Source organism: Eurosta solidaginis, chromosome X, assembly GCF_040869045.1.
Source record: "Eurosta solidaginis isolate ZX-2024a chromosome X, ASM4086904v1, whole genome shotgun sequence".
Lineage (NCBI taxonomy): Eukaryota > Metazoa > Arthropoda > Insecta > Diptera > Tephritidae > Eurosta > Eurosta solidaginis.
The window spans coordinates 156,626,645-156,636,271 of record NC_090324.1 but is presented as its reverse complement, the minus strand read 5'-3'; the positions used below and the strand labels follow the sequence as shown (position 1 = coordinate 156,636,271).

The 9,627-nt window shown below is 41.5% G+C and overlaps 1 pseudogene; it reads left to right on the top strand.

Annotated features, from left to right (window-relative positions):
- Positions 1–203: 203 nt before the first annotated feature.
- LOC137235216 (DENN domain-containing protein Crag-like) lies at positions 204–6,180 on the top strand (annotated as a pseudogene).
- The last annotated feature ends 3,447 nt before the right edge of the window (positions 6,181–9,627 follow it).

The following is a 9,627-nucleotide window of genomic DNA, read 5'->3' as shown; positions in this document are numbered from 1 at the left end:
ATAAACTTAACCTAAGTACCCTTTAAGGTTACTAGATCGGATGGGTCCCCGAGAGCACCCACCCGAAGATAGTGCTTTGGGCCAGCAGAGGGCCAAAGGATGGTGGTAACAAAGCCCGGCGTTATAATGTCGGCGTAAACGTCGCCTCCGAGAACGAGCCGGATGTGCGTTGAAGCATAGAATTGGGGATCTGCCAGACGAATATGCTCATATGGAGCCGCGACGCTGGGGTCGACGTTATACGTCGGACTGACGCGCTTAAAATCGTGGGCGCAGACTGCGTGAGTCGTCACCATCTTCGTCTGTCCATGCTTGCCCCGGAATCTAATAAAACAGCCGGTTTCGCCGGCGGCGTTGGTCGTCGGTAGTGCTAACTCTCGCGTCAGCCTGCGGTCGATCGTTGTGCGGGAGGAACATGCATCAACGAGTGCACGATTGAGGTGCAAATGCCCCCCGGCTTCCACCTTCACGACCGCAGTGGGCGCCAGAGCAGCCATTGGCCGAAGCGTTGGACCGGCTGTAGTGTTAGCCGGACGGATCCATTTCCTGAAGGAACTATGTTGAGGTAGCTGGCGCGGCCGAGTGGCCAGTCTACCGTCTCGGTTTTCATCTCTTAAATTTCATAGAGCGCGTAGCTGGCGCGGCCGTGGGGCCAGTCTACGCTCGCGCCTTTCTCGGTGTATTTGTGGGTGGCGTTGCGAGGGTGGACGGAAAGGCCGTGATTCCGCTCCACTTTTCTCTCGTTTTTCCTGCGCGAGTAGGGGTCGGAACGGCCGTGGGTCCCATCCCCTAGTGTCGAGCCGGACTATATGGAAGCCCGCTTCACTCCTGGACCGTGCTGGTGGTTCCTCTGCAAAGACCGATTCGGAAACGTGGAGAGACAACGCCTCATCCATCGTCTCGTCGTCCACCTGCTACATCTTGGGCATCCTTTCGTACCCTTCTTCCTTGGGCGGCTCTGGCTCGAACGACAAGTCCTCCATCGAAAGGTGCAGCGTGGTATGCTGGTTGCCACCACATCTTCGGCACCTGCCCTCACTCGTGCAGTTCCTGGCACGATGTACCATCGACAAACAATTTTGGCAGTAGTTGACCTTAATAATCTCGCGCAGCCGTTGTAGCGGAGACTTAGCGCAATATATAGGACACAACTTGATCGGATGGTGCGCGCTGCATAGATGGCACGGCTTCTGGTAACGAGCGGCTTGGCGCTCGGTCCTCTTGCATAGCGACGCGTAACGAGTCATTCTATTCAGAGAATGTGGAAGAAAAAGAAACGCAAGCTCAGTTTATTTGTTATGACTGTGTCACGCGTTGGGTGGCGAGTAGGCCCTAATTTTGTTATTGAGATTTGGGAAATTTTATTAGCGCGTGCGTAGGGGGAAAACATTTGTAGCAGCATAAAAAATATTCATATTTGGCGCACATTAGGTGCATGGCCTCTTTTCCTGCACGTTATGTGCCTGGGTCTTTAGTGCCTTATTTGTTTATTTTTGTGTCACCCGGTAGCGTTTTAGCTAGTCAGGCATACTAGTGCTGCAGAAAAATGGGCATTTAAGTTAGTTGGTACTCACATTTTGGTACCGAGAGTGTATAATGTGGGATCTTTTGAGTAGTTGTTACTTGTGTTGTTGGTGCTAAAAACCAACAACTTTCCTGCCCGCCGCAAAAAAAAAATGTTTGGACAGCAAAATTTTATGCTATATAAAGAAAAAATAAAAATGTTCCTTTTGGAAGGGGGGAGAGAATCATAAAATGTATAATTTTTTATTTGTTTGTATTGCCCTTCTATTATTTGTCTTACTTTTCCCCAAGTACGCTTGAACTCCTGTTTAATTGACGGCCTTTAGCAAATGACACGGTTCCCGCAGGGTATTTGGCTCCGATACCGATTTGTCAGAAACAGGTTTTTGGGTACCCGTTTGCCTCTTTTTGTGCATCCCCAATATAATGTACATTTAAACTCGGCATATATATGTACATACGTTGGTATAAGTATATGGACAGTCAGTGCACGGACTTTACCGCATTGGTAGATTTACCAACCTTTTGACCCATTTTCATTTTCTACTACTTTTACCACCAAAAAACCCAAAATCTGCCAATATTCCAGTATTTTCGCATTTAAATCAAATACTGCGCTCATTTGGTAAATGTGCTTAATCGCCGAGTATACCCAACTAACATTTAGAGGTGACACTAACCAATTTTGAAAAAATTTGTGTTCAAATTATGAGATAAATGTTGCAAATGAGTTCGCAAATATTTCCCTACGCTATTTTCATCAGTTGTTGTGATTAAATTTGAACGAAAAATAAACGTTTTAAGTAAATTCAATTCCAAAAAAGTGAGTATTATATAGGAATACGCTATTTATATACGAATTTACATGTATTTATAGTCTTGTTTACACGGTTTTGAAAGGGTTATTTCCGTGAAATGTGCTATGTTTGTTTTACAATAAATGATCATTGTTGTTTTTTACAAATATAAAACCGTAGATATTGTTTTCGTTTCTTGGATGAAAATCTACCAACTACTACTATTTTCATTTGTTTTTGTGTACAAAATGCTCTAAAAGTCCGCGCACTGGGATAAGCATACCAGCCGCAAGACAAAAAAAAGAGCGAACATCCATACACAGCCGTGTATAAATTTTAAGATTACTCAGAATTGAAACAAACGGGACTAAAATCGAACGATTTTCCCGTTTCTTTTTCCTACTACGGCGCGTGGCTGGTCATTTGGTGTTCATTGAGGACAAGAAGAATGGTGAGTGACTTGTAATATTTTGAATTAATTTTATTAATGATAAATATATTTCTTTTATTTCATTTATTAATTAACTTTCTTTTAATTTTAGGTTGTGAAATCAATCGAAATATTATGGGCTTAAATCGAGATAAACACACACACCCAAAATATTATACATGTTTTACCAAATATTCTAAGCGCTACAGCGACTGCGATTTATTTATCCCTATTTGTAAATAATAAATTGTTAAAGATACATTATTATCTTTGACAGAACGATGTTAAATAATGAAAGTAATGTTTTGACCAAAAATCGAAAAAGAAATATTTTAAATCCCTTTTAAAATTCGGTATAGAATGGCTGGAATTAAGCACTTTAATTAAACGTTTTTTTGTTTCTGTTTTCTCACTTTATTGATCACTCTACAGCAAGATCTCGAACAACGAATTCAAGAGGCCTTTTTACTCTTCATGGCATCTATTTTACGAGGTTATCGCGAGTACTTAACGCCCACATCGAAAGCGCCTTCCGTTGGCGCCACAGATCCAAGTGCCTTATTTCAATTGAAGGCATCCTTGAGATCGCGTGATAAGGTACATCAGAAATTGTTTGAGCTACTCATGAAAACACAAATGTTTATACGCTTTATTGAAGCGCGCCTTCGTATCAGATGGTGATCATGGACTTTCATTTTTCGACGAATGCGCCGAAAAGGTAGGCACCTATGATGATACACAATCAGATGTGCGTTTAGTTGATTGGGTATCCGGACAAAATAGCGAAAGTACCTAGTACATATTTCCACCCCATAGTGTTGGGCCGAAACAAGGTTAGTTTGATATGAAAAATAAAATAAACTATATGAAGTCAAGCTTTTTGTTTACTTAAAGAGACAACTCAGGCGCTGTATATAACTATGCTAAATTCACACTAAATCCAAGTCTCTTGAAAATGACGAAGAGGAGCGCGTTGTCCCACTTTTTGCAACAGCAAATTAATGGTTCACTCGCACCTGGATCGCCAATTGCGCGCCGCACAAAGCACGAAGTCAAACTTTCGCAAAAGATGGCGCGCCGCTGTCAAATGCATCCAGAGGCATGGTCAAAATATTTACTAGCCACTTGCTATTCTCTTTACTTTCTCATTCTACCGTCAATGCTGAATGATTCAAGTCAGCCGGGTAAAGTGTATGACACCTTGCTTGCCGCATATGATATGCTAGTGCGTGCATCAAAGCTGAATATTACCTGTGATGAGTTTTGTTATCGCATTATGATGCAATTGTGTGGTATTCATAATTTGTCGGTACTAGCCGTTCGTCTGCATTGTCTGATGAAGCGCTCTGGAGTAAAGGCGAATGCACTCACTTATGGCTTTTACAATCGTTGTGTACTTGAGTGCCAATGGCCTAGTGATAGCACAACACTCAGTTAGTTGCGTTGGACTCGAATTAAAAATGTTGTTTTCGGAGCAGCACACTTCAGACGCGCTGAAAAAAAGACGTTCTGTTAAAAAAAAGCCCTATCAGCGTCGTGTGAATATAATTTGAGTACTTTAGAAACTGTGGATGGTACATCGCGCACCAGCTTGACTTCATCAACATCTTCACATTTAGATCGTGGTGCTAGTGATGCTAATCTCTCCGACGCAACTCTATTAAATTTCTCAGCATTTGATAAGTTGCGCAATAAATTGGGTAGTATTGGGCGTCAATCGGCAATGGCAATAACCAACCAAGATCCATCGCGAGATGTTATCAGTTCGACTGCAGGACTACTCATATCTGGTGACAGTAAATCGGGAAGTCCCAATGATAAATCCATTGATGAAAAAACTCGCTAACACCGTCCTCGCAGTCACCACATACACCTAACAGTCCGCATAGCCCCAATTGTACAGCTGACAAAGACAGAAAGTTTTGGTGGTGATGCGCAATTATGGCAGGGCAACGTTATAAAATTATGAATATTGGTGATGATGAAGAAGATGCAGTTGACGAGGAGGAAGCATTGACGGAAGACGAGAGCAGTTCGCAGGAAGAGCTAGACTTTGTGGGGGAGGATGCAGATATGAACATGACGAATGCACATGCAGATCTCTTGCAGAGTCCTACTAAGTAAGTGGACATGCAACTTGAGAATAATATAAAATGTTTTAATTTTGTTTTTTAGAATATCTCCGCGCACACCAGTCACTCAAAATGATCCCCTAGGCGCATTAAACGAAGACCTAACAGATTAAAGCACACCCACAAATACAGAACTCAACAAAGACACATCAAATCAGCAGCATGCTGGCATGCCAAACAACGCTATATATACCGATAAGCCGGTATTATTTAAAGGTCAACGCAGTGCAACTTTTGATGAATATACACAACTCAACAAAAGTATGCAACGATCTGAAACAATGCCCGGCTCTAGTGTTGCATCAAGTTTGGCCAATTTTGGCTCGTCATAGAAATTTAACTTTGGGTAATGATTTACATGTTTGCAAATATCAATATTTTTCGTTGGGAAACATTACCTTTTTTACACTACAAGTTAAAAAACGCCCGATTTTATAAAGCCTAAAAAAAATTGTCACATAATATGGCAAAAGAAGGAGATCTATCTCAATTGGGTTATTTTGGAAACACTTGTTTCAAAGACAAGTTAGCAACGGTATAGTAGAGCGGCCCAACAAGAACTCTTAAAGTTATATTATTTGCTTCTTTTTAAAAGATATAAGTAAAGTTTTCAAACTAAGTATGAAAAAAAGGTTTTTTAAGAATTCATTTTTGCATTTCCCTCTCACGTTTTTAAAAAACAAAAACGATACTGACTTTTTGACTAAACTCATATTTGTTGTAGACTTTAAGATGCTGATGAAATATCACCAAAGCTAACTAGTAATCAGAAGATTTTTCAATATGTGTGCATAAGTAAATTGAAGCTATATAAATGGAATTTAAAAGAACTAAAAATTCACAAACATACAGCATGGAACATAATAGTACAATAAATAGTACCTTTGCTATGGAGTTACGTGAGATAACTGACAATGACTTAGATGCTTTGCTGCATTTCGATAGTCCTCCGTTGACGCTGCGCTGCTCTGAGCAGCAGCGTATGGATGAAAATAATGATGGGCACGCAAATTGCAGTTTTACCCTATTACAATTCAATAGAGAGCCATTTCCATCTCAAATGAGTGCACACGTTGCTGATTTATGTAATTTTCCCGATTATTTGGTTTCCACTTTGAATTTTTCGCAAAACATATCACAGCGATCTGTATCTATAAAATCATTGTATGCCGAGAGTGTGCATTTGGTAGATAATACTGCTCCAATTAATGAAGGATTAACTGAGGGTGCTACCATTATTGACGAAAATTTGTTTGCTAGCACTAGCATTAGTACAGATTTAGAAAATACTGGTTAACAATTAAGACGCCTACTTGTCGTTCGTCAGGTTCTCTTGACGAGATCATCAAAAAGGAACTGCTTGACCAAAGTGTCATTGAAGACTTTCCCAATGATGTTGAATTTAATCCTTTTTAAAACTTTCATTTGGATCAAGCGCCAATCGGAAATGTATGATTGTTTAAAAGATGTGAATATATATCTCAATTACGGAAAATGCTGTCAATTTTATTTTATTTTTTTTTTTCAGAAATTATCAATTCAGGCTGGAGGAAGTTGAATCATTTAGCTATCGTGCACAAATGCATGGCGTGTGATAGCCCGTATCGCAGTACATCAAGCGCGTATGCGTGAAATTCCTATAGAAAAGTGCAACCAAAGTTTTAAAGCGTGTGGTAGCAACAGCTTCAACCTGTCTCAGTGGGTGGGTGAGTTTGGTTCAATTACTAGAGGTTTGCGCTTCGAATAACAATCTGTGAAATTGTAGTAGAGAAGTATCTTTGGTAGTATATTAGTAGTGATAATAAATTTGTAAATGCCAAAGGGTTTTGGGGAAATAATTCAGTTTCTACTAAATATTTCATGAATTGATAAAGTCATGTTGTTTTGGTCATGCTTTCCGAAATTTTTTGATGAATGCCGTACGTTAGAATTTTATTCAAAAATGCACTATCTCAAATGTGTTGCCAAACCTCCCAATATGAGCATGAGTGCAATGCATTTTGTCGTAAGAAAAGTTTATGGAAAGCATTCCGAGATGCAGCGTTCCTCAATCTAACTCTAATACAGGGCGGTTTTTGGGTGATACAACCCTCAGCAGCCGCAATGAACTGGAAAAAACAAAACTAAATGAGAATGGCTTATTGCCTTAGAACTTCATATTCCTCCCTTGACTTTCACAGAAATGTTAAGCTTTGTGCGGTCCTGCTACACAGGGAGTATTCACCTTTTTATTCTGAAATTTCGGGGAGCTATGTTCCGTTAAGTATTCATGGAAGCATTCCGAATAAACCGTTAATTTATAATATTTGGAATACGTTCATTTGATACTACCTCACAAGGTCTGAATAAGTATAATATTTCCAAATATAAACCGATTCTCCAAATTCTCAAATGGAGACGAATGTTCCGAAAATACTGAATTAAGGGAACCGAAGGTCGACTTTTAATACGCTACATGCATCTGGATAGCCTTTCTACATGTATGCACTCAAAATTAATGAGCTATGAAGCTGAATGGTTTAATTTTTTTAAATTATTTGCAAGTTGTGGGGTTTGCATTCGAAGTTTGGAATGGTCAAGTGCTGTTCTTAAATATTCGGATTGACTGAATTAAAATTTCTAAAAATATAAGGAATTTAAACCTGATGAGTTTTCTCATCAGCGGTAGGCTTGCGATGTGCCTCGTTGCGCGGCAACGAGTGCAGCTGTTTTCTGTGGCAGAGCGGTTCGCCCTTCTGCGGTAGGCTTTTCTGTTGTCCTCGTTATGGGATAACGAGTGAATTTTGGGTTTGATTTTTTTTTTTTATTTAAAAATTGAATGGACCGGAGAATGCCTTTGTTTTCGGTGGCAGATGCGGATCTGCATTAGGGTTGTTGGTTGGCCTCGTTCCGAGTGAACGAGAGCTAGAGTTGATTTTCTGAAAAGAGGGATGGGGAGGAACGGAGGGATTGTTAAGAGGAGCTCGTGGTCCTCTCACAATCGCTCTCCATAGGTAGAAGGATCAGTTTGACCAAAGGTCGTCTGACTTGACCCTTCTCGGTTATGAGGTCGACTACACGTACTCGGTTATCTACGGCGGGGTGTACGTTGACGACTCTACCTAAACTCCATTCGTTGGGAGATAAGTTGTCCTCTTTGAGGAGAGCGAGATCTTCCACTTGTATTTTTTGTTTGGGATGCTTCCAATTCACACGCTTTTGAAGTTCGGATAAATATTCGGTTTTCCACCAACGGCAGAAGGTTTGATGGAGGACCTTGAGCTTCTGCCATCTATTTACCTTGGAGGCAGGGCTTTCGTTCACATAAGGTTCTGGCCGCGCCAGAAGATGGCTGCCCGTTAGGAAATGTCCTGGGGTTAGTGGTTCCAGATCCGTTGGGTCATTTGACCATGGACTAAGAGGGCGCGAGTTGAGGAACGCCTCAATCCTGCACAAAAGTGTTTGGAACTCCTCCATAGTATACTTATGGGAAGAAGCGACCTTTTTGAAGTGGCTTTTGAAGCTCTTCACAGGCCGCCCATATGTGGAGCGCCGGCGGGAATAAAATGCCAAGTTAATGCTTGATGGCTATGCTTGGAGACTGTTTTGTCTCGACTTTCTGCCACAAAGGCTTTAAATTCGGATCATAACGATCTTGACGCTCTGACAAAGTTTGTACCGTTATCGGAGTAGATGTTTTTCGAACATCCACTTCTCGCTATAAAGCGTGCAAAAGCTGCGAGAAAGCATGGGGTGCTCAGGTCACTAGTGGCTTCTAGGTGGATTGCCTTAGTGTAGAAACAGACAAAAAAGCATACGTAGCCTTGAGACAGTCGACATCCCCTCCCGCGGTAGCTTTTGATGTAAAAAGGCTCCGCAAAGTCTACCCCGGTATTGGTGAACGCGCGGGTAAAGGTCGTACGTTCGCAGGGAAGGGTACCCATAAGTTGGGACTGTGCCTGCTTTCGGTGAATAATGCAGGTTTCGCAATTGTGGATGATGGCTCTGATCATGGTCTTGACATTCGGTATCCAATATTGGGTTCGGATGAGACGGACCATGAGCTGGTTCTCGCCATGAAGGGAGTCATGATGAAACATCATGACTGTAAGGCGAGACAGCGTACAATTGTAAGGCACGATGATCGGATGACGCTCGTTGTATGGCATGTCTTTTGAAGCCCCTAAACGCCCCCCTATTCTAATAATATCATCTTTGTCGATGTATGGGTTGGGTGACAGTATTTCACTCTTTCGATCAATAGGTTCCCTATTTTTCAATTTTAAATATTCTGTACCGTAAAATTATTTCTGGCAGACTCGTATTAATGCTTGAGTCGTTGCCTTAATCTCATCAGCTGAGATTATACACGGCCTTTCGTGGAACATTGCTTTAGTGTTAGGATGCGTTCTTTTATAGAATCTCCTAACATAGGATAGAACTTTCAAAGCCCTGGGCAGATTTGAAAATCGGTCGAGAATATCTATTTGATCTACCCTTGTCGTGGCATATGATTGTGCCCTCTTCTCCTCAACGGGCGTTTTGTATTCGGTCTCTTGTGCTGGCCAGTGGGAATTGTCTTCTTGCAGCCAAGAAGGTCCCTGCCACCACAACGAATTGTTGACCAAATCTGATGCAAGTAGTCCTCTGCTTCCTATATCCGCTGGGTAAGATTCCGAGTCCAGTCCTTGCTACCGACCATATCGATGATCTTAGTGATTCGGTGTGCGACAAAGGTTGACCAGGAACAGGGCGGCTTTCTTAT